General features: G+C 36.4%; 1 long non-coding RNA gene and 1 pseudogene across 1 annotated transcript; one reads left to right on the top strand and one right to left on the bottom strand.

Annotated features, from left to right (window-relative positions):
* Positions 1 to 238: 238 nt before the first annotated feature.
* On the bottom strand, positions 239 to 24,699 carry LOC140712869 (uncharacterized). Its single transcript, XR_012094677.1, has 3 exons — positions 24,663 to 24,699; positions 13,670 to 13,932; positions 239 to 409 (listed from the first exon to the last, which is right to left on the bottom strand). It is a non-coding gene; the product is annotated as an uncharacterized lncRNA (long non-coding RNA).
* On the top strand, positions 9,604 to 10,398 carry LOC103238820 (E3 ubiquitin-protein ligase makorin-1 pseudogene; annotated as a pseudogene).

Raw genomic sequence — 24,699 nt, 5'->3', positions numbered from 1 at the left:
AATATGCAAATTTCTTCCATTCTCCAATCCTTAAATAATGCAAACCATTGGTAAAAGAAGAATCATACTTCACTGTGCATTTTAATACTGAGTAGCTGTGTCTACTGCTCCATTTCAATCACTTAAAAGAAAGACTAAGGGAAGCTGAGTTAACAAACGTTTAAAGGATAGAGCTTATGGGGAACCACATTAAGCATGCTGTGTTACAGAAATTGCTAGGGCTAGTTTTCCTAACACTGTATCATTTACTTACGGTAATTGAGGATGGACAGGAATGAGGATAGACTGGAATGGGATAATGATAACATATATTGGTTCCAAGTGACTTGAGAGTTTCAAACAGAATTTTAGATTAGTTCAGTCTCTTTGTTACTTTCAGAGGCATTTAGCATTCTTTTCAGTGAAAAGCCTAGAGAAGCAAATAAAATAGTTACAATAGAATATACAAAAATGTACACAATATAATCATCAAACATCTTTCTTTTTTACTGCTAGAGCGGCAGTATAATTAATAATATATTCTATTATACATTCTTGGGAAGTAGAGTACATATGGTTTTATAGGGAAGTAGAGTACATATGGTTTTATTTAGGAGATATTTATAAATATCTTATTTGAAATCTGTAGATATTTTCTTTTCAATTCACTTACACAGATTAAGGTGTTGTTTTTAAAAATTACATTAATTGTATAAGGGATGCTAAAAATATTTTACAGCAAAGAATAATTATTATTTTCTTTAACAGAAATATACAATTATAGAAGAAATGCTTTGCCTTTGGAAACTCTATTAGACAAAGGACAGAGAGAGCTTAATGGTGTCCTTTGTTGTTGTTTGTAAAGTAATCTATTTTTATTTGTTTATTTTGCAACAGCTTTGTTGAGATAAATTCACATACCATACAATTTATCCACTTAAAAACTGTATAATTCAATAATTCTTAGTATAGTCACAGAGATGCACAACTACGACCTCAATCAATTTTTTTTTTTTTTTTTTTTTTTTGGTAGAGATGGGATCTCACTCTGCTGTTGCTTAGCCCAGTCTTGAACTAGATTCAAGCAATCCTCTGGTCTCAGCCTTCTGAATAGCTGCGTTTACAGGCACAAGTCACCATATCCAGCACTCAATCAATTTTAAAACAACTTGATCCATCCCCAAAAGAAAATCTTTAGTACTAACCTTTTAACAGTCAGTTGGGTTACTCCCAACTACCCTAGTCTTTCCTTAGCAACCAATAATCCACTTTCTGTCTCTGTAGCTTTGCCTTTGTAGACATTTATACACATGGAATCAAGCATTATGTGGGCTTTTATGACATCATTCTTTCACATAGCATGATGCTTTCAAGGTTTTTCCACATGGTACTATGAATCAGTACTTTGTTTCTTTTTATTGCCAAATAATATTCCATTGTGTTGATGTACCCATTTTATTTACCTGTTCAACATTTGATGGACATTTGGGTTCTTCCCATTTTTCAATTATTATGAAGAATTCTGCTATGAACATTCATGTATAATGTTTTGTGTGGACTATTTTCATTTATCTTCAGTATATAGCAAGGTTTGTGATTGTTGGGTCCTGTGGTAATTCTCTGTGATGCTAAGTATGTTGAGAACATTTTCATGTGCTTGTTGGTCTATTTTATTTCATTTTCACTTGTCTGCATTGCAATATGATTTTCTCTATTACTATTTTGATCTTTTGATCTTTTTGCAATCCTGAAAACCACATACCTAAATTTGTTAGAAGTGTGTATAAATCAAAATGAGTGTGTGCTCATATGTATGGCTATGTATGGTTTATTGCATAGATTAGGTCAGATATATATGACTTGCCTGTATACCATTTTCATTTGTTTTCTAGTTCTTAATTGTTTCCTGATATTATTTTAATGATCTGATTATAGATTTGACAAATTTATCAATAGTACATTTATGTAAACATAAAACAGCTTATCTTTGGATTTTATCTACCTATATATGTTTCTGATAACAAAACAGTAACTAAGAGGGAAGTAATTTTAAAATGATAAAGATAATCCTAAATATTAGAGAATTAGAATCATATTTATTTTAAAAGAGTTGGCTGAATCAACTTAATACTCCCTTTGAGTTATTTTAACTTGATTTTGACAATGAAATTTCACACTGAATGAAAAAATGATTCAAACTAATAGATTCACAAGGGCAGTAACTGCTGCTTTTCTATGTGGTATTTAATTACAGCCAATATCAGGAGCTTGAAGGAGGTACATTAATTTTTAACTAAGGATGCTTTTAATGACTCTATGTTGTCATTTTCCAAAGAGAATATGTGAGGTAGTTCAGGCTGTTAGAAACAAATATATTTCTCAAATATATACATATTTGAGGTTTGATTTTTGCCATTTAAATGGATATGTTAACAAAGTTATAATGAGAGAATTTCATTAATCAGTTTTGATTCATTTAATTCGCATCTTTAAAACATTTTCTGAGGGGTTCAATACAAGGACTATTTTCATATGTTAGTTTTTGTGTTAATTTTATTTGTTTAATCTTTTAGCAATGAGGGTCAACTCCTGTGTCTTCCACTATATTATGGGACATATGTCCCAGGCTTCAGAAATCTCTCAGACATCTCACTCATTAACCAAAAAGGGAAATACCACAAAGAAAATTTTACAGCAGAAACTGAAATTGTAATAAATTTCTCCCCCGACTCCCAGTGTAACTGACAAGTTTTGTGCCAGGGGTCCTTTAGTAACACGAAATTTGACTTGATTTCTTTCACTGCTGGCCTGCAGAGGCTGCCAAAACTGTGTACAGTTCTCAGACTCTTGATGACTAGCACAGCTGCAATCCTGTGTTATAGGCCCCCAAATCAAGAAATTAAACACTGTAGGCTTATGAAGGCTATCTCTAATGTTTCATTTATTCATACAGTATGGTGGCTGTTCTTGGTAAGAGGTTAAAAAATACACATAGTTTAGAGTGCACACTATCTATATCCAACCTGAACTTTTCTGCTACGTGATTTACCAAGATTAATTTGTTTCTCAGTTATTTCAAGTAACAGACAATTTCTGCACAGCGACTATTTGCCATGACTGATATTCACTTACAGTTACTCCTCTTTGTATCGCTTTTCTTTTATCAGAGAATGGGGGAAATGTACCCATGGGACTGAAACATCTTTGATTTTGTGAGGCTGATCATTGTTGGGCAACAATTCTCCATGGGTTGCTTGAGTTTCTGCATGTCTTGTGAAGATGCCTTGAAGACTTTTGCTCTGAACTTTTTTATTTTTATTTTTATTTTTTTTGCAAGGAGATTGATATAGCAAATAGTTTCAGAAGACAGAGATCGTGTCTCCCTCTGGAGCAGAAGGCTGAATTTTTCCCTAGCCAAGATAGTAAAGACAATATTTTTTTCTAGGTAAAAGATTGGGCAGATATGCTAGCAGACCATTTCAAAAATTAGGGTTTTTGAACTTTAGGGTTCTTTAGCAGTTACATGGACCTAGAGAATGTGTACACCCATTTGGACTACTCCTCATTATCCCCGTGAAACTTAGAGGGTGAAGGATCACAATGCAAACATGAAACCAATGCTGCCTGCTGTGCTGTGAGTAGTAAAGTCCTATGCTTCTGATTCAGGAGTCTCATCTCTTATGTCAGCATCTAAATGACTGTGGCAAATGAATTTGTTAGCTTGCAAGTAGGACAAAATCTCCTGTCTTTCACAGTTCTTGAAAATCATGTGAGCCTTGAGGCTTTGTGCTGCCCTTCTCCAAAGGGATTCTGTGGGAGAATTAAACCCTATTGCCCCAATGCACTTATTATATGTCATGAATTCTCTTTTCTCCTATGCTTGTGGTATGGTGGTATGTGAAGCTGGAAAACTGAGAAAACAGCCAATCAAATAATCTCCGACTGAGCTAATTTTCTCATGGAATCCAGTTTGAGAAGGTCATGTATTACTAAAGGTAAATGTTTAGCTTCACAGCTTCTCTGACTAATTGACACTATAAACATCCTTTGCAAGTATAAGATTAGAAATAGAACTTCAGATGGTAATAAGAAATATAAAAAATCCCCCCTTTGTGAAAGAGCGAATATGTTATTTACTGTCAATATCAGTGGTCTGAGTAAGCAATTCTCATGAGATCTTGACTCCCTGACCGCTTGACTTTGGCAAACGCAATATGGACAGACAATGCTTGGAGTTGGTTTAACTCCTACCTGACCTGGTGGGAGGGTGCCCAGATAAGGAAACTGAGCAAACTGGCTCTTTATTTGCAGACACAATTATAAGGACTCTTGGGGACCACCGTGTGTCCTTGCCCTTTCCCCTCCCTGTTAAAGAAGAATAAACAACACCAGTATCACTGCAGAAGCTAAGGGAATTCAAAGCAGCCTTAAGAAGCTGAGAAACTGACATTTCTAAGCAGAAAAACAATCCTATATTCCCTATAGTAGATAGTAATGTCTACAAAATGGACCTCTCCCACCATACTGTAAATCAAGTATTAGCTGCTAACTCACAGTTTGTTGTGGATTTGAAAAACGTTTCCTCACCCGAGTATGAGAAAAAAAGAAAAGCAACTAGGTATACACTTTTTTCACTTGCCTTTACATTACTTTCATAGTATACAGTGAAGTTCTACTCACACAAAATAATTTCATCCTTAATGAGTTGGTTTGGACACCTTTGCAGAATCTGTAGTGTAAGTCTTTAGATTTACAAGTGACAAAGATGTTAGGCCTTTGAAGAAAAGGATGAGAGTATAGCTTATAAAGCAGAGAATTAATAACCTTTGGCTTCTCAAGCTTTGCCTGAAAGCCATTTGCTCTTTTCTTCTGAAGATCCTAATAAGCAGAGAAAAGATGCCTCATGCAAAACCTGCTCTTTCAGCGTCTGTTCATTTTTATTCTTCTGGCTCTTTGCTTTGTTTCTTTCTCTTTTTGCTGGAGACTTTTCTGGTTTTCAAGATCCCCTTCAGGATGACCTGCCTCTTCTTGTCCAAGTCTTAGGCTTCCAGATTTCTAGGAAATCTATTTGCTCTCTGTATTTCTTTGCCAGCCTAAATCTTTGATACTTCCTTAGTACAGACTATAGATACTGATTCATAAAATGTTTTGACTTTACTGTTTGCTTTTTGAATTTATTATCATAAATTTTCTTTGCCTTTGGCTACTGCCAATGGCTGGCCTAATGCTATTTAATCATTTTAGGAATTCTATGGCTTTTAAAATCTTACATGTTTTCCTACTTACACTTTTCAAAAAATAGCTTAAAATTGAAAACTGAAAATTAAGCTTAAGCTTTGGCAGCTCTTCTATAAAATTTCTAGACACTTCCTTGCTAGGTGAATTTTGATATACTATTGCAGTCATAAATCATGAGGTTTTAGTAAAATATACATACTTTTTAAAAGAGGAAACATTATGTAATAGATATTACATATTCTGTGTTGTGATTCACTTTATTATTTAAATATAGAGAAGAAAAAATATCCCAAGGACTTCCTGAAAATATTTTAAGGCTTCTTTTATATACTTGGTCTCCTGTTTTAGAGATGTTCAGAAGTTAAAATGATTTCTGACAATTCTATAAAGAGATTGAAACATGTATTCAAAAATGAAAGTTTTAAGGGATTACAGTAATTAACGAAACAGAAAGGATAGGAATATAGGACGCAAATGATAATTTTTTAACTGTTTTTAAATTTTAAGTTCCAAGATATTTGTGCAGGATGTGCAGGTTTGTTACCTAGGTAAACTTGAGCCATTGTTGTTTGCTGCATCTATCAATACATCACCTAGGTATTAAGTCTCACATGCTATTTATCCCAATGCACTCCCTCCCCCAACCCCATGACAGGCCCCAGTGTGTGATGTTCCCCTCCCTGTGTCCATGTGTTCTCATTGTTCAGCTCCCACTTATAAGTGAGAACATGTGGTGTTTGGTTCTCTGTTCTTGTATTAGTTTGCGGAGGATGATGGCTTCCAGCTCCATCCGTGTCCCTGCAAAGGACATGATTTCGTTCCTTTCTGTGGCTGCATAGTAGTGAATGATAATTTTTTAAAAGGCCTATGGAATGTCAAAGAGACATAAGGACTTTTGCAGATGTTATTTAATCATGCAGAGCCAATAACAGAACACATTTGGCTACAGTGAAAATATATTGACAGTTTGAAATTATCCAGAATTATACATAGTTTACCAAAGCAGCCAAATCTTTGAAGGTGTCAATGACAACACAGGTAATATACATACAAAGGATATCTTTTTGGGTTTTCTGTAAACTATTCAGCTGTAACTAAAATGCTGCTACACTATAGTCCCAAAAATGATGTCCAAGAACAACATATTTGGTAATATCACCACAGGGAGACAGGGAATAATAATTAAGAAGCCTTTGTCCTGAGATTCTGAGACATAGGAACTCATGATGTATCAGTCAGTGAGGCTATACAATAAATTTGACCATACCTTATTATATAAAGGTTTCAGGCGCAGGCAGTAGTAGAAGAAGAAAGTGAGAACTAACAATTAGATTGTTCTTGTCACATTTATAATCTGATTTGACTCAGCATTTATCATTAGTTGGAATTTACCATCAACTGCTTGTTAAAGATAGAGAATGCACAGAAAAGAAATGTTTCCAATGAAAAGGATAACAGTAAAAATATATTTGGGCTTAATTGATTGCCATGCTACAAAATATAAACCAAATGCCTGAAGATGACAAGGAAACGGATTATTAGAAAAAAAGTAGATCTAGTAGAAGAAATAGTTATGAGAATTTTATGAGTAAAAGTGGTCATTAGTGATAACTCTGAGGTACTGAACTTCTGGGAACAGAAGTTACAGAAATGCCTGACTAGACAAGTCTCCATAATTACTAATTTTGCAGACTAGATCATGTTAAAGGCCAATTGTAGTTTTCCTTATTCATTTTTTTCATTTTTGTTTAATTGGTTACTTGGACAATGTTTTACTGATAAAAATGAGTGTTTTATGTTTTAAATATATTGCTCCATTAAAAAAGTATCTCTATCTTCAACAGAAATGTTTTGACCTTACATTATTTCTGAAAAAATTATACCTTGGCAAAATCAAAACTTAAAAATCAAGCCAAAGCATATGGCATTATTACAAATTTTCATAATACTTTACAGAGTATAAATCTAGATAAAGAATGGGTTCTTAATTGAAATTATAATACACTTATTGGGAATAGACCTTTGGATGGTAATAAGAAATATAAATGTATTTCTTTTATTTATAAATATATTTCTTTTATTGATGAGTCCAAATTACCTAAGGATTCTGACACCAAAGACTTTTATTACAATTGTATTGTTTTAGATTTTTAGTTTATAGGAGTTATCCTCAAGAAACTCGGAAGAAATACACTGAACCATTAAACTCACCCCGAGAATTAAAAAAAAAAAAAAAAAAAGATATTACAATGCTTTTCTAAGAGTGTGACTCAAGTCCAGGGAAAATGATTTGTTTCTGTTTCTGTTCACTTAATATTCTGAAAGTAATGAATATAATCTTAACTTTATTCTTTCTATTTGGTAGTTATCAAAAGATAATTTTACAACTTATCCCTTTCCAAAAGCTTAATTTTAACTTTCTACTTATGTTTTGGTTAATTTGTAGCAAACTCAGTTGAAACAAATAAGTATTTCAGACAGACTTTGATGCAACAGGCAATGAACAGTGTGGGTATCAGACCATAACATGAAAACTAATGTGGATACCTGCTGCCCTTCTAATGCCTTGTTTTTCTCTTTCAATAATTGTCCTATTTGGGAGAATATGGTTCTTAAACGGCAAAGAGCAAGAAAATTTTTTAGATGAAACCACTTACAAACTCTGCCTAAAGTGTTTGAGACAACTACACTCAGATATAGAAGACACAGAAGTAAGCCTAACTGCTTGACTGGAAGGGTATATAATCCATGTCACCCACCTAAACTTACTGGATCTCAAAGTCTTCATCTGCCAAGTAGTTTACTCATGGTATTATTCTTTTTGCTAATTAAGAGGGTACATATGAATAAACAGCCTTTGACAGAAGTATGACATTCAGAGTAAAGGAGATACTATTTTGAATTAACAAAAATTTATCTTATTTTCTTCTCCATCAAAAAACTCTCACAAATAATGTATTAAGTTGGCTAGAATCTTTAACTTGGGCAAATAAATTTTTTTTTAAGGAAAACATGAGCACTAGGAATGCTGATGCTTACAGAGAAAAGTTTACATAACATACTTCTTAAAATATTTTGTGTTTTTCTTCATATTTTCTTAATCACTTATTAGACTGTAACATCCCTGAGAGTAAAGATATTTCTTCAGTGATGTGTCTTCATATAGCATTTTGGGAAATTTGCATGGAATTGTCTAAATATAGCACAAACTCAAGGCATTCTAGTGCTGTTAAGAAATCAATAATATCAATGAACTTTATTATGAAAAAATTACGTAGGCTAAATGGGCTCCTCAGATTGACAGCAGCAGAAATCTACTTAAATTGCATTAGATAAAACACATAAATATCTTAAAGAGTTCTGTCACAACCTGAAAAGCAAGATGGTTTGTTGACCTGATGAGGGACTGGGACAAGGAACTGGAAGTCCTACAATAAGTAAGGCAAGTATTTTCTTCTGGGGCTTTCTTTCAGAGGCTGTATGATCTCCTATGTTTGATTCTCTGTGTGTCTATAGGCCAATTTCCTTTGCTTTTCTGTATAAAGGAAAAATGTGACCTCTTCATAGGTGTCAAGTTTACATGTTTTCAGTTAGAGTTGACAGTAGGAGATAAGCAGTGTTTAGGACTCAAATTCACTTTGGAGGTAAGAACCTCATTTGCCTCAAATGTCCTCCATAAGTACACACAGCTGAGGCTAAGATAATTGGAGATAAATCAGCATCACTTGACTGTATGGTCCCAGCTCCACAGATGTGAGAGCAGTTCTATGTGTCTGTGGCTCATGCGCTGGACATTCACCTTAAATTGTGTTTAATATAATCAGTCAGAATGATTTTAGAGAAAATGCTGGTTTGTTTGAGAACTTTTTTAAAAAAATCACTTTATAGGAGACATCAGCAAGATGGTGGATGGGACTTCCAGCACTCACCCCCTCACAGAAACACAACAATCTGAGTAACTATCTATGCACAAAAATACTTTCACATGAACTAAGAAATCCAGGTGAGCTATTACAGCACCTGGATGGAGAACAGAAATAAGATGCATTGAAGAGATTAGGAAAGATAGCATCACATTACCTATGTCACCTCTCCCCTAAGCCCAGGCAGTATAGAATGGAGACAGACAGAGACAGATACCCTTTGTGTGGGAAAAGAAGATTAAAGTGAGCACCTAACTTTGCTGTGGACTCCAGCACCAGACCTGCCCCAGTGAACCCTGGTACCAGGCCAGCCCTCAAGGCCTCAGGTTCTAGTGAATTTAGGATCCAGGCTTGCCCCGGAAGATCCGGGCTGCATACTTTCTTCTAGTAGTTTTTGAATCTTACATTTTCACATCTTATGTTTAAGTTTTTAAACCATTTTGTGTTGATTTTTGAGATAAAGGTCTTGCATCCGATGGATGCTGCCCAGAGACTACAGCATATAAAATCGTGCACTGAGGCCCATGAGAAGGCCATGGAGCTCTCATTTTCCGTGTAGCGCAGCAAGGAAATCGTGTGTGGGATCTGCATGGAGGTGATTTATGAGAAAGTCAACCCCTGAGAGCACCGCTTCGGGATCCTCTCCAACTGCAGCCACACCTACTGTCTCAGGTGCATTCGCAAGTGGAGGAGTGCTAAGCAATTTGAGAGCAAGATCATAAAGTCCTGCCCAGAATGCCGGATCACATCTAACTTTGTCATTCCAAGTGAGTACTGGGTGGAGGAGGAAGAAGAGAAGCAGCAACTTATTGTGAAATACAAAGAGGCAATGAGCAACAAGGCGTGCAGGTATTTTGATGAAGGACAGGGGAGCTGCCCATTTGCAGGGAACTGTTTTTACAAGCATGTGTACCCTGATGGCCATAGAGAGGAACCACAGAGACAGAAAGTGGGAACATCAAGCAGATACCCGGCCCAATGAAGGAACCACTTCTGGGAACTCATTGACGAAAGAGAGAACAGCAGCCCCTTTGACAACGATGAAGAAGAGGTTGCCACCTTTGAGCTGGGCGAATTGTTACTTATGCTTTTAGCTCCAAGTGGGGATGATGAACTAAGACTCTGAAGATGAGTGGGACTTGTTTCACGAGGAGTTGGAAGATTTTTATGACTTGGATCTATAGCAACCTTGCGTGGCTGTGAACTGGTCTGCTGACCCCAGACAGCAGCTGTTCCCTGTGGTGGTGTGGCAGTGCCTGTGTTCTCTCCTAGGCAGGCCTATCGACTCCAGGTGCTGGCATAAGAATTTTTACCCAGGGCCTGACTTTTCAACCCCTCACCTTTCCCCGAGGAGTGTGTTGTTTTCCCTGTTGAAAAAAGTTAGAAAAATAAATCTTAAAGTCAGTTTTCTGAAAGAGAAAAAAAAAAAAAAAAGAAAAGAAAAAGGGAACTAGAAAAATAAAAAACAAAGCAGAACAAAAAATAAATAAATAAGAAAAATGGAACTTGGCAAACAATAACAATAAAAAAAATCACAATCAATCATTAAATTTTAGAGATTTCCTTAGAGTCAGGAAGATGATGAGATTGTGCTTACAGTTAAAAACTATGAAGTCCTTACTAGAGTCAAGAAAAGATATGAGAGGTAAGAATTGGAAAGAAAACAATAACAATATGCCTATTTGAAGACATGCTTATCTATGTAGAACTTAAAAGAACATCTATGGACAAATTAAAGGGTTTTTTAGGCACCAATAATAATTTAAAAAAAGCAAACAAAATAAAAATTCCAGTATCAATGGAACAAAACCAATGTTACATCTTATTTTTAATTAAAGAGGGGCAGCCTGTAATCCCAGCACTTTGGGAGACTGAGGTGGGTGGATCATGAGGTCAGGAGATCGAGACTATCCTGGCTAACACGGTGAAACCCCATCTCTACTGAAAATACAAAAAGTTAGTCGGGCATGGTGGCAGGTGCCTATAGTCCCAGCTACTCGGGAGGCTGAGGCAGGAGAACTGTGTCAACCCAGGAGGTGAAGCCTGCGGTGAGCGGAGATCACGCCATTGCACTCCAGGCCGGGCGACAAAGCGGTGTGAGACTCCGTCCCGGCAAAACCATTCTGGAGAAAAATTATAAAACATTGAAAAAATATATATAAAAAAAGGACCAGTGTGTGTATGTATATGTAGAAAGAGTGTTCATGAATTAAATTACAATAACAGAGTGATGTTGTACTTCCTCAAAATTATCTACAAATTCAATTCAATCCCAATTAAAATTCCAACAGAGGCTGGGCGCTGTGACTCACATCTGTAATCCCAGCACTTTGGGAAGCCGAGGCTGGTGGATGATGAGGTCAGGAGATCGAGACCATCTTGGCCAACATGGTGAAACCCCGTCTCTACTAAAACACAAAAAAATTAGCTGGGTGTGGTGGTGTGTACCTGTAATCCCAGCTACTTGGGAGGCTGAGGCAGGGGAATTGCTTGAACCTGGGAGGTGGAGTTGCAGTGAGCTAAGATCACGCCACTGCACTTCAGTCTGGTGACAGAGCAAGACTCTGTCTCAAAAAAAAAAAAAAAAAAAGAAAGAAAGAAAGAAAGAAAATCCAACAGGAATTTTTAAGGAAGCTGACATCTAACTTTATATGAAAGAGTGAAGAAAGAACCAAGAAGAGTCAACGCAATTTTGAATAATGAGGTGGAAGGAGTTGCTCTACTAGAGGCCTTTAAGCTAATACAAGAATTAGCTTAAAGCTGCAATGATTAAGATAATGTATTCTCAATGCAGGAAAAGACAAATTCACCATTGGGAACAGTATGGAATATTATGAATATATGTAAATCAAGCAGCATTGTTATCTGTGTACGACTGGATTATTCCATAAATAATGCTGGAACAATTTATTCAAATGGAAGAAAAATTACTCTGGTTCATATTATACAGAAAAAATAATTGTAGGAACAGTAAAGACTTAAATGTTGATATGGTTTGGCTGTGTCCCCACCCAAATCTCAGCTTGAATTGTAACTCCTAAAATTCTCATGTGTCATGGGAAGGACCCTGAGGGAGGTAATTGAATCATAGGGGTGGGTCTTTCCCATATTGTTCTCGTGATAGTAAGTCTCACGAGATCTGATGGTTTTATAAAGGAGAGTTCCCCTGCACACGCTCTCTTGCCTGTCACCATGTAAAGCTTTGCTCCTCCTTCACCTTCTGCCATGACTGTGAGGCCTCCCCAGCCAAGTGGAACTGAGTCCATTAAACCTCTTTTTCTTCATAAATTACCCAGTCTTGGGTATGTCTTTATTAGCAGCATGAGAACGGATGAATACAAATGTGAAAATAGAACTTTAAAACCTTTAAAGGGGTGTGACTAATTTTTAAAAATAAGAAAGGAACATACCGTTAAGGAGAAGATGGCTATAAAATTAATAACTAGGGGGTAGTGAATAAAATTTAAAACTGTGGGGGAGGGCAAAGCAAGACGGCAGAATGGAAGCCTACACTATTTGTCTACCAACTGGAACATCACATTTTAACTATCTGCACACAGAAAGACACTATCACTAGAGTCAAAAATCAAGTGAGCAACCACAACATCTTGCTTTAACTTTGTATCCTTAAAAGAGGCATTGCGAAGGACAGGAGAGACAGTTTTGAATTACTGATGTCACCCCTCCCCCATACCCTTGCAGCAACTGTGCAGCACAGAAAGAGAATCTGTGCATTTTGCGGAGGCAGAGCCCAGCCTCTGGGGGTCTTTATATTGAACTCAGTGCTTCCCTGTCACAGAGGAGAATAATGCCAGGCTGGGCTCATTCAGCACCCACACATGGAGGGAGCATTAAGACGAGCTCTAGTCAGAGAGGAATTTTTAGTTCCAGCATTCGGAACTTGATTTCTTGGCAAGCCTTGCCACTATGGGCTAAAGAACTCTGGGGTCCAAAGTAAACTTGAAAGGCAGTGTAGGACACAAACATGCAATTCCTAGGCAACTCCTAGTGTTAGGCTCGGCTCAGAGCCAGTTGACTAGGGTGGCATGTGACCTAGGGAGTTACCAGCTGGGGGCAGCTAGGGGAGTGCTTGTGCCATCCCTCCCACAACCCAAGGCAGTACAGCGCACAGAAATGAAAGTGACTCCTTCCCACTGCTTAAAAAGAGGAGAGCAAAGAGTAAAGAGGACTTTGTGTTACATCTTGGATATCAGCAGAGCCACAGTTGGATAGGGCACCAGGCAGAGTGGTGAGGCCCTAGCTTCCAGACTACATTTCTATACACATGCTGGCCCACTGCCTTGAAGGGAAGGAACCAGTTCTAACAGGAGTCATCACCTGCTACCTGAAGAGCTCGTTGGTCCTGAAAAACCAGCAGTAATTCCCAGGAAGTACACTGTGGGCCTTGGGCTCTAACATCTGCTGGATATAGGGTGACCCAGCACAATCCCAATTGTGCTGGGTATGGTGAAGGACTCTTTCTGTTGGAGAAAAGTGGAAGGAAAAGTAAAGGGGACTTTTTCGTGCACATTTGGTACCAGCTTGACCACAGTAAGGCAGAGAAATTAACAGGCTTTTGGGGTCCCTGAGTCCAGGACTAGTCTCTTGGATAGGATTTCCAGACCTTCCCTGGGCCAAAGAGCAGCGCAGTGCCCTGAAGGGTTAGTCCCAGGTTTGGCAGCATTCACCACAAGCTGATGGAAGAGTCCATGGGCTTTAAGTGAACATCCATGGTGGTCTGGCAGAATTCACTGTGGACTGGAGGTGGTGGGGGCCGCAGGAAGAGGCTTTTCTGCTCCTCTGCCTATGGAAAGTGGAGGGAAGAGCAGAAAGGACTTTGTATTGTGGTTTGAGTGCCAGGTTAGCCACACTAGAATAGAACATCGGGTAAATTGTTCATGATTTTTACTCCAGTCTCTGGCTCCCAGACAGCATCTCTGGATACTCCCAGCATCTGGGGGAGCTTTGCCGCCCTGAAGGGAAGGGGCTTGGACAAGGTTTAGTGTTGTGCTGGCTTCAGGTCTGACCTAGCACAGTCCCAGTCGTGGCAGCCTCAGGGGTGCTTGCATCACCACATCTCCAGTTCCAGGCGGCTCAGCACACAGAGAGACAGACTCCGTTTGGGAGAAAGTAAGACAAAATAACAAGTGTCACTCTCTGGTAATCCAAAGAATTCTTCTGGATCTTATCCAGGACCATCAAGGTGGTATCTCTATGAGTCTAGAAAACAACTGAATTCATGAAGAGTGAGAGTAGGGGGATGACTAGCAGAGGCAGGGAAGGGGAGTACAGGGGAGGTAGGGGAGGTGTGGGTGGTTAATAAGTATAAAAATAAAATAGTTAGAAAGAATAAGACCTAGTATTTGATAGCACAAAGATGTGACTATATTTAATAATAATTTAATTCTACATTTTGAAATAGCTAAACAAGTACAATGAGATTGTTTTTAACACAAGGAAAAATGTTTGAGGGGATGAATACCCAATTTTCCGGGTTGTGATTATTATGCATTGCATGTTTATACCAAAATGTCTCATCTACCCCATAAACATATGCACCTACTATGTACCCACAAAGATTAAAAATTCAAAACAGTAAGAAATTTAAAATTGCACAAAATCAAAAGTAAGAACACATACCACAGACTAGAAGACATTTTTAGTGTCTATAATTGACACTATTCATAAAATTTTCCCTAAAAAACAAAATCGTCACAAATCACCTAGCAAAAGACAACTTAGGAGAATAATAGGTATATTGATATAAATACGAAGTTTTTTAGAGGAATTTCCAAATTGTTAATACCTATTTCTGGTAGGCTAAATAAAGGCCCCCTCCAAAGCTGTTTGCATCTAATTCCTGGAACCTATAACTATTATCTTACATGGTAGAAGGGACTCTATAAAAGTAAGTAATGAAATGGGAAGATGATCTGGGATCATCTGAGTGGGTACAATGTAATCACTAGGCCCCCATATAAGAGGGATGCAGAGGATAAGAAAGTAGTTGGGTTTGTGATGATGAAAGCTAGAGTTTGGAGGAATGTGAAGAAGGGGTTGTGAGCCAAGGTATGCAGGCAAACTCTAGAAGCTGAAAAGGCAAAGTTGTCCTGGTTTCCAGAAGGAATACAGCCTAGCTAACCCATTTTAGACTTTTGACCTCTATAAGTGTGAGGAAACAAAGTTGTATTATTGTTTTAAGACACTAACTTCATGGTAACTTATTATAATAGTTAGAGAAACTAATGCAGCAATTTTCCCTCTATTATAATCAGAGAAATCAAAATTAAAATCAATAAACTATTTTATATATATATACACACACACACACACACACATATATATATTAGTTGCACAATTAATTACAAATCTGGGAATAGCATGTGTAGTTGAAGATGTAGACAAATGAGAATTTCTGTACATTCTGATGAACTCTAAGTATACATAGAGTCTAAAATTGGTATGGTCATTTTGAAGAGAAAACACCCCAAATAACCTAAACATTATTTTACTAAGTACATACCACAGAGAAATTCACTCAAGTTCAGAAGGAGGTGTGATAAAAGCATTCATTGTAGAGTCATTTGTAGGAAAAATTGAGAACAATCAGAATGTTTATCAATAGTAGAAGAAATAAACAGCAACATGTTTGTAAAATGGGAAATGATAGCCATTCATACAAATGAAATAGAGCTACACTTACCAACAAGATAAACCGAGTTGCAAGAAAGTTTCAACATGCTTCTATTTAGATTATTCTTTTTATTACCATATAAGCACTATATATTTCCTATAGATACATGAACATTCAGTAAACAAATAAAATATTCATGAAAATAATAAATGAGAGAACTATGATAGTAGCTACTTCAGAGAAAGAGAGAAATGGATCAGAGTAATACACAGAGGGTTCACCTCTGTATTTTATATCTTAAAAATAAGCTGAAGTACAGATACTGAAATCTTAAAATTTAATAAAACTGGATATTTAGTAAACATATGTGTGCTATGTTATTCTCTACTATTGTATACATATTTAAATTGTTTTATAATTTGAAAACAAAGCAAAACAAATTTTTTTTCAGTAAACCCAAAATTCAAAAGTTTTCTGTAAAAAATATGTTCCTTGATTTGTTCTAGGACACTGACCTTAAAAATGACAAAGGAGAGGATTTTTTTCATTATCTTAAAAATAGCATAATGTCCTTGCCGAAATCGTAATGAAACTTCCACATCCTAAGATTTTTGAGTCAAGAACTTTATATGAGTGATATAAGATATGGGAGCTGATTTGCAAACAATGCAAGATATGGGTGAAAAATGCTTCAGATTGTTAACTCAAGGCCAGCATTGTGGGTCTGACTTTGCCAGACCAAATTGTTTGACACTCAAACAATTCTCTCTAGTGCTAAGACTCAATGACCCGAGGCTCCTTTCTAAGATGCAAGAGAGATCATAGGAAAGGTACCATGTATCTGTCAAAAGAAATAGAAACAACTATTTTTAGAAATGTGGTTTGTAGCTATTCCACTAGATTTGTCCAGAAATGTATTTCTGCTTCCTTCTAGTCGTGTAGCACTTAAAATTTATTTTTTGAAGTATCTGGAAATAATTTTAGAGCCTCTCTAGTACTAAGATTCAGGCAAAAATAATAAAATAGGGAAAATCCTTTTATTTTGTAGTGAATATTTTGTTAGCAGATTAAAAATTTACTAAAATATCCTGTCTTACTGGAAGAGAAACTGTTTGACTTGAGGTTCAATTTGAGGATTTTTCCTTATAATGGAGCTATGTCAATTTAGAAAATGATGTTGCTATTTAAAATGCCATTCCATAACCCTCTTTAATTAAAGTGGCAATATACCATCAATCTGCTCCCATTAATACAATTTTAACCATTAGAATCTAAGCTGTATGATATACAGTTTTTTTTTTTTTTTTTTTTTTTTTTTTTTAGAAAGCGTGCACAGACTCCTTAGAGATTTGAGGAGGGAGCTTAAAATTCAGTGCTTTAGAAGTGGTAGCTTTGACGGAAGCTAAGGAAAAACAAAAACAAAGGAGAAAGACTGAGAGGCGGAGAACAGACAGGAACTGACAAAAAGAGAGAAATAAGCAGAAAGCTGAGGATCAGCTGTTAGATGTGAATGTCAAGAATTTTTGTTAATGAAATGATAACCCTAAGTAATTAAATGCTTCTGGTTTAGGTCCTGGTGGGGGTTGGGGCATATATTACTGAGCCCATAGAAATCCATTCTGTGTCTGGGAGGTGATTGTATTTCCTATATTCACTTCAGTCTAATTTCCTGTGAATTTCAGATCGTTTCTTATTTCCAGTTATAACACTGTTCACATTATTGATTTGGCAGATTCAAATGATGAATGCCAAGAGAAGCAGAACAAGATGGAAAAGACTGGAGTAGCTCAAAAAAATTCTATGATACACATTTCAAAAGGTACATTTTGCAGATGCAAGAATGAGAAAGTCAATTAAATGGCTGTGGGGAGAAGGGCATTGTGTATAGTAAGGACACAACTGGCAATTTCATAATCATCTAATAACAAGAAACAAATTAAGTTTTACCTCAGAAGCACTAGAACTAACCAAAAACTGAAAATCTGGAAAGAAGGATACTTTCTTCATGCTTCAGGAGTTTCAAAGTTTCTTTCATTTTTGCTTGTCTCTATTTTTGTGATTTATTTTCCTCTCCTTGACCACCTTTGCCTGCTTTCTCATTCTACTCATGAAACAGTAAGCTTGACATGATCTAGTTCAGATCAGAAACTGGTGGATCTTTTCTATGTCTCTTTCGTAAATGATAAAAGACATATGTTTTTTTTACAGCTCAGTTCATCTTTTTGAGCCAAGATGAACCAGACACTATCATTATCAATGTCATCATCATCATCACCATAATCATTACTAACATTGAGTGCTTACTACCTGCCATGCGCTATTCTAAACGTTTTATGTGTATTGACTCATTTAAGGTTTACAGTTCTTTGTGCTAGGCATTATGTTATTACCTCTGTTTTGTAGACATGAAAACTAGTTTAGTTTAGGGCATGGTTTAGTGAGTTGTAGAAATTCACAACTGGGGCTGGCAGCGGTGGCTCACACCTGTAATCCCACACTTTGGAAGGCCGAGGTGGGCGCATCACTTGAGGTCAGGAGTGAGCAGAGATCACATCCCACTGCACTTAAGCTTGGGTAACAGAGCGAGACTCTGTCTCAAAATAAATAAATAAATAAATAAATAAATAAATTAAATAAATAAAAAGTTCACAACTGAATATGAATTATTTTTGCTGAAATTTCTTTTCTTTAAGAATGCTGAATATAGACACCCTTTTTAGTGTTTCTGCTGAAAGGTTCACTGTTAGCCCGATGGCGTTACCTTTGTAGATGATCTGCCTCTTCTTTCTAGCTGCCTTTAACATTTTTTAATTTCATTTCAACCTTGGAGAATCTGATGACTTACAACTTCAGCAGAGTTTCAGGATACAAAGCCAATGTACAAAAATCAGTAGCATTCCTATACACCAATGAGTTCCAAGCTGAGAGTCAAATCAGTAATGCAATCCCATTTAAAATAAGTCACGGAAAGATGAAATACCTAGGAATACAGCTAACCAGAGAGGTGAAAGTTCTCTATAACAAATTACAAAACACTGCTCACAGAAATCAGAGATGACATGAATGAAAAAATCATTTTATGCTCATGAATTGGAAGAAACAATATTGTTAAAATGGTCGTACTGTCCAAAGCAATTTGTAGATCTAATGCTATTCCTATCACACTGCCAATGACATTCTTCACAAAATTAGGAAAAAACTATTTAAAAATCATATGGAGCCAAAAACAGCCCAAATAGCCAAGGCAATCCTAAGCAAAAAGAACAAAGCTGGAGTTATCACGTTCCTGACTTCAAATTGTATTACAAGGCTACAGTAACCAAAACAGCATGGTACTGGTACACAGACAGACATATAGAAAAACAGAAAAGAATAAAGAGTCCAGAAATAAAGCCACACACCTACCAACATCTGATCCTTGACAAAGTCAACAAAAACAAGCAATGGGGAAAAAATTCCCTATTCAATATGTGGTGCTAGGATAACTGGCTAGCAATGTGTGGAAGATTGAAACTGGACCTCTTCCTTACACCATATACAAAAATCAATTCAAGATGAATATAAGACTTAAGTGTAGAATCTTAAACTATAAAAACCCTTTAAGATAACCTAAGAAATACCATTCTGGGCATAGGCCCTGGCAAAGATTTCATGATGAAGAATCCAAAAGCAATAGCAACAAAACAAAAAATTGATAAATGGGACTGACAAATTCTGCACTGTAAAAGAAACCATTAACAGAGTAAACAGACACCCTATAGTATGGGAATAAATATTTGTAAATGAATGCATCCAACAAAGGTCTAATATCCAGGAACTATAAGGAACTTAAACAAATTAATAAGTGAAAAACAATTCCATGAAAACGTGGGCAAAGGACAAGAACAGACAGTTTTCAAAAGAAGACATATACATGGCCAAATGCTCTACATCACTAATTATTAAAGAAATGGAAATCAAAATCCCAGTGAGATACCATCTCACACCAGTCAGAATGGCTATTATTTAAAAAGTCAAAAACAACAGATGCTGGCGAGGCTGCAGCCATAAAGGGAGTGCTTATATACTGCTGGTGAGAATGTAATTTAGTTCAGTCATTGAGGGAATGTAAATTAGCTCAGTCATTAGTTCAGTCACTGATCACACAAGATTACTTTGGTGATTTCTCAAAGAACTTAAAACAATTAATACTCTACCCAGCAATCCCATTATTGGGTATACACCCAAAGGAATATAAATCGTTCTACCATAAAGACACATGAATATGCATGTTCATTCAGCACCCTTCACAACAGCAAAGACTATATTAAATGCCAATTACTGGTAGGCTGGATAAAAACATTTTGGCACATATACATCATGGTATATTACACAGCCCTAAAAAAAGAATGAAATCATGTCCCTTTCTGCAACATGGATGGAGCTGGAGGCAATTATCCTAAGCAAACTAACAGGATCAGAAAACCAAATACTTCATGTCCTCATTTATAAATAGGAGCTAAACAATGAGAATGTATAAACACAAAAAAGGGAACAACAGACACCAGGACCTACTTAAAGTTGGAGGGTGGAAGGGGGTTGAAGACTGAAAAAGTGCTTATCTGATACTATGCCTGTTATCTGAATGATGAAATGATCTGTACACCAAAACCCTGCGACAGGCAATTTATATAACAAGCCTGCACATGTATGCCTGAACCTCAAATAAAAGTTAGAAAAAGAGAAAACAGTACATCATAAATGAAAAAAGACCACTGATCACAGATCACCATAACAAATATAATAGTGATACAAACATTTTAAATATGAGGATTACCAACGTGTAACTCAGAGACATGAAGTGAGCATATACTTCTGGGAAAACCGTGCCAATGGACTTGCTTATTGCAGGTTTGCCACAAACCTTCAATATGTAAAACCAGAACAAAACAGCACAGTATCTCCAACTGGCAATAAAGTGAAAAAAAAAGAAAAAAGAAATTCACAGCTACTTTGTGCAGAGCTCATATTTGAATCCCAGAGGTAGCTGTTGGAGCCCAGACACTTCCTCTCTATATTATACTATATTATAAGTAGGTGATTTGTGCAACCTCATTTCATTCAGCAAGGAATAAGGCTAGGGGTATGTAATTTCCTGCTCATTCAATAGGCGGAGTGGCTAGAGATTTCCTTAAATGTGGATATAAATGAGACAAGCACTGACTAGACTAATACCTTTTAATTGAAAGACAAATTTGACATTTAAAGAGGTCAAATTTCTATGGCAGGTCTGGCCAAATACCCAGAGACCACAGCGCAGTATCACCTTGATGGAGTCAGCCAAGGTTATCTTAGTGTTTTAGATTTAATTAGACTGAAGTACAGAAACTGGGACACCAAATTACAGACCTACCATGGGTCATGAAAAGTCAAATTATAATCAGAAGGGTGTCTGAAGAACAAAGAAAATCAGCTGAATGGATCAAATCAATGCTTGAATCATTCCGTTTCACCTTATGAATCAATCTCCCCATGGAAAAATACCTACAACATCAATTGAACATACAGTTGTTGGGATACTTTCCCCCGGAATAGTTTCTAAATTAGCTCTGCCACTACTTTGCTTTGACACCTCTTTTTCAGTTTCTAAATTTGTCTGTTCTTTAAATTGCTTCCACTCTGTCCTTAGGTGTATTTAATGACATTAATTATCAACCATATTTTGCTCAAGCCTGAAATTCATCTTGTCTCCTTAATATGTCTTTGCTTACTTTTTATATTATATGTTATGTATTGATTTCATAGTTTAACTCACAGAGGACAATTCATTTTACTTACGTGTATGTTTTGAGGTTACTTCACTGTGTATCCTCAAAGTACTACCTGAGGTGAATCTGTGGAGAATATAGTAGAGAAAGATACAAATTTCAGTGCCAGATATACCTAGGTTTTGAATTTGTGGTTGCCAATCATAGATCTATAATCTTGTGCAAACTCACAAAATAACTCTGTGCCCCAGTTTTTGGAACTAAAATCTAGGCAAAATAATAGTACATGTATAGGAAGCTGTTAAAGGAATTTAAATAAATCTGCATAGTGCCTGGTACCTAACAAGAATAAGCATTCAATAAGTGATTCATATTATTATCATCATCAACATTCTCTTTAACAAGATCATTTTATTAAATGAACCACTTACATATGAAACTGATTCAATAACACACTCTGGGTACACCATCTAAGAGGGTCAAAAGATCCGAAAATCTTCTCATGATGGAAGTTGGGACGGATGCCTTGATGGAGGCAAAGCTAATTTGATTGTCATAATGTATATGTGTTTGTTCTTTTGTGTATGTGTGTTTTAGTTACTTGCAGATATCTCTCCTTTAATAGATGTGAGGGCCTTTAAAGGCAGTCTACCAATTGTCTCTTGCTATGTAACAAACCATCTCCAAACTTAGCAGTGACAAATGAAAACAAATTATTTCTCATGATACAGCTGTGATCACTCATAAGGCTGCAATCAGCTGGAGTTTGGCTAAGGCTACAGTGTCCAAGACTCCCTCTTATCCTCCAGGGTGTCTTGCTACATGACCTCTCTTCATTCAGTGACGAGCTCAGGTTCTTTACACTATGGACCCTGGCTTCCAAGAGAATAAGCTTCAGTGTGCTAACCCTCCAATTGCACCATGCTTGCCACTAATCTTTTGGCTAAATCGAGTAACATGACCAAGCTGAGATTTTGTGTGAGAGGAGACTACAAGAACGTGAATACTGGGAGCTGTGGTTCATTAGAAGCTGTCAGTGTAACAATCTAGCACAGGCAGTGCTTGTTTAAATTAATTTACTATCTGCCTGGGCGTGGTGGTTCCTGCCTGTAATCCCAGCACTTTGGAAGGCCAAGGCAAGCGGATCACTTGAGGTCAGGAGATCGAGATAAGCCTGGCCAGCATGGCAAAACCCTATCTCTATTAAAAATACAAAAAATTAGCCAGTCGTGGTGGTGTACACCTGTAATTCCAGCTACATAGGAGACTGAGACAGTAGAATCACTTGAATCCGGGAGGTGGAGGTTGCAGTGAGCCGAGATCGTGCCACTGCACTCTAGCCTGGGTGACAGAGTGAGACTCCCTCTCAAAAATAAATAAATAAATAACTAAATAAAAATAAAAATAAAAAAATTAGTTTACACTCAGTGAGTGCATTGAACTTAACATGCAAATGTCATTAGACATTGTTTGGGGAGGCTTAATTCAGTTTAGTTTGAAGAACTTTCTGTTGGTTAGAATTGCCCACCAGTAGTACAGATAACCTTGAATAAATAAGATTCTAACAATGAAATCCTCCACTGTGCCTGGATCACCAGTTGTCGAAATGTTATATAGATGTTTAGTAGCTTGTTTGGACATTGAAGTAGATGAAGACTTTAGTCCCTTTCAACTTTTAAAGTCTATGACTATTTATTGAATATTTCTAATGTTGGAATCACTCTACTGTAGGTGATGCAAAAGTGTACTTTTGAAGCCACACAAATTTGTACTAAAATACCAACTCTTCCATACCTCTTCATATGGAAAATGGAAATAATAATACGCATGTTGCAGTCTTGCTGCATCAAATAGCATAATGTATACAAAGTAATGAGCAAAAAAGTAAATGCTCAATAATTGTGAAAAATAAGCTTAAGGGCATATAGTCTAGGAAAAATTTTTAAAAGCTTCTAACAATTACTTGCATTTGGACTTAAAATATTCTCTGAGTTAATTAGCAATATTGCAGGGTTGAGATAAAGGAAATAAAGAAGGCATTCATTGAGCAATACCTGAAGTGACAATATTAAAATGACCTCATTTTGTTAGAATATAACGACTTTGGTGCTGATAGTAAAGTCCAAATACCCACGTAGGACTTTTTCCTCTTACATTTCTGAATACAACTTCCTGAGAAGTAAAATAAAAATTCTTCCTGTTTCAAAATATTTACTGAGAGGTCCAATTTTTGTATCTTGTTACCTGTCCAATGCATATTATTAGATAGAAAAGGATTCATATATATTCTTGACAAGGAAAGAATACAGATAAATAAACATAACAAAAAACCAACCATAGGCTTGTAGTGACCCTTTTTCCCTCCATATTTCTATTTCTTTAGTAGTCCATAAAAGGTGGACTTTAAAGGTGGTTTTCGGTTATCTCCTCAATAGCCGAAGTATATTTTTAGAGATGCTGATGGAGAAAGGACACTACTGTGTCAACTGCGCCTGTGTAGCAGTCATCCAGGCAATGCATAGTAAGACTGATGAAGGAGCTATTGCTTTAGAAGATTGGTACTACAGAGGAAAATATTGTAGAAGCACTAAGTACAGCTTAGTTCAAACAGCTTAAAGGATTTCATGTTTGATGCCTATTCCCTTCTCTAATGTATCCAGGGAATCACTGCAAAGGTGATTGAAATGTGTTTTGGAATAAAACTCTCTTTTGCATGACTTTTCCTTCTTCAGAAAACTTTGATTTATTTAACCTTTGTTTTCAGAAAAGTGAATCTTTGTTCCACATTTCCTAGGTGATGGATTTTTCTCTTACATGAATCTGTACCACCGGGCTGCATTAGTCACACTGCATTATGTTGCACTAAATCAAGTAACACAATGTGACTATTAATGTTGTGATGTGTAAGAACATGTCTCACTTGGGACTGGCAAAAATGTGATTTTCAGAAAACAGCTGTCTCTGCATTTACTCAATAAAACTTTTCACCTTGGAAACTGTTGTTTGCCATCTAAGCATTTTCACTGGCAATTTTGAGATATATTTTAAAGCCTATTTTTTTCTCTAGTGTCATTAAATATTCATGATACTGCTAAAGCTTTCAATAATGAAATCAATTTTGAAGATGATTACAGTGAATACCTACCACCTTGGAATTTAGATGAATCAGAACAAATAC

Source organism: Chlorocebus sabaeus, chromosome 11 (assembly GCF_047675955.1).
Source record: "Chlorocebus sabaeus isolate Y175 chromosome 11, mChlSab1.0.hap1, whole genome shotgun sequence".
NCBI classification, from domain to species: domain Eukaryota; kingdom Metazoa; phylum Chordata; class Mammalia; order Primates; family Cercopithecidae; genus Chlorocebus; species Chlorocebus sabaeus.
Note: the sequence above shows the minus strand (reverse complement) of the source record. Positions and strands in the feature narration are given on the sequence as shown.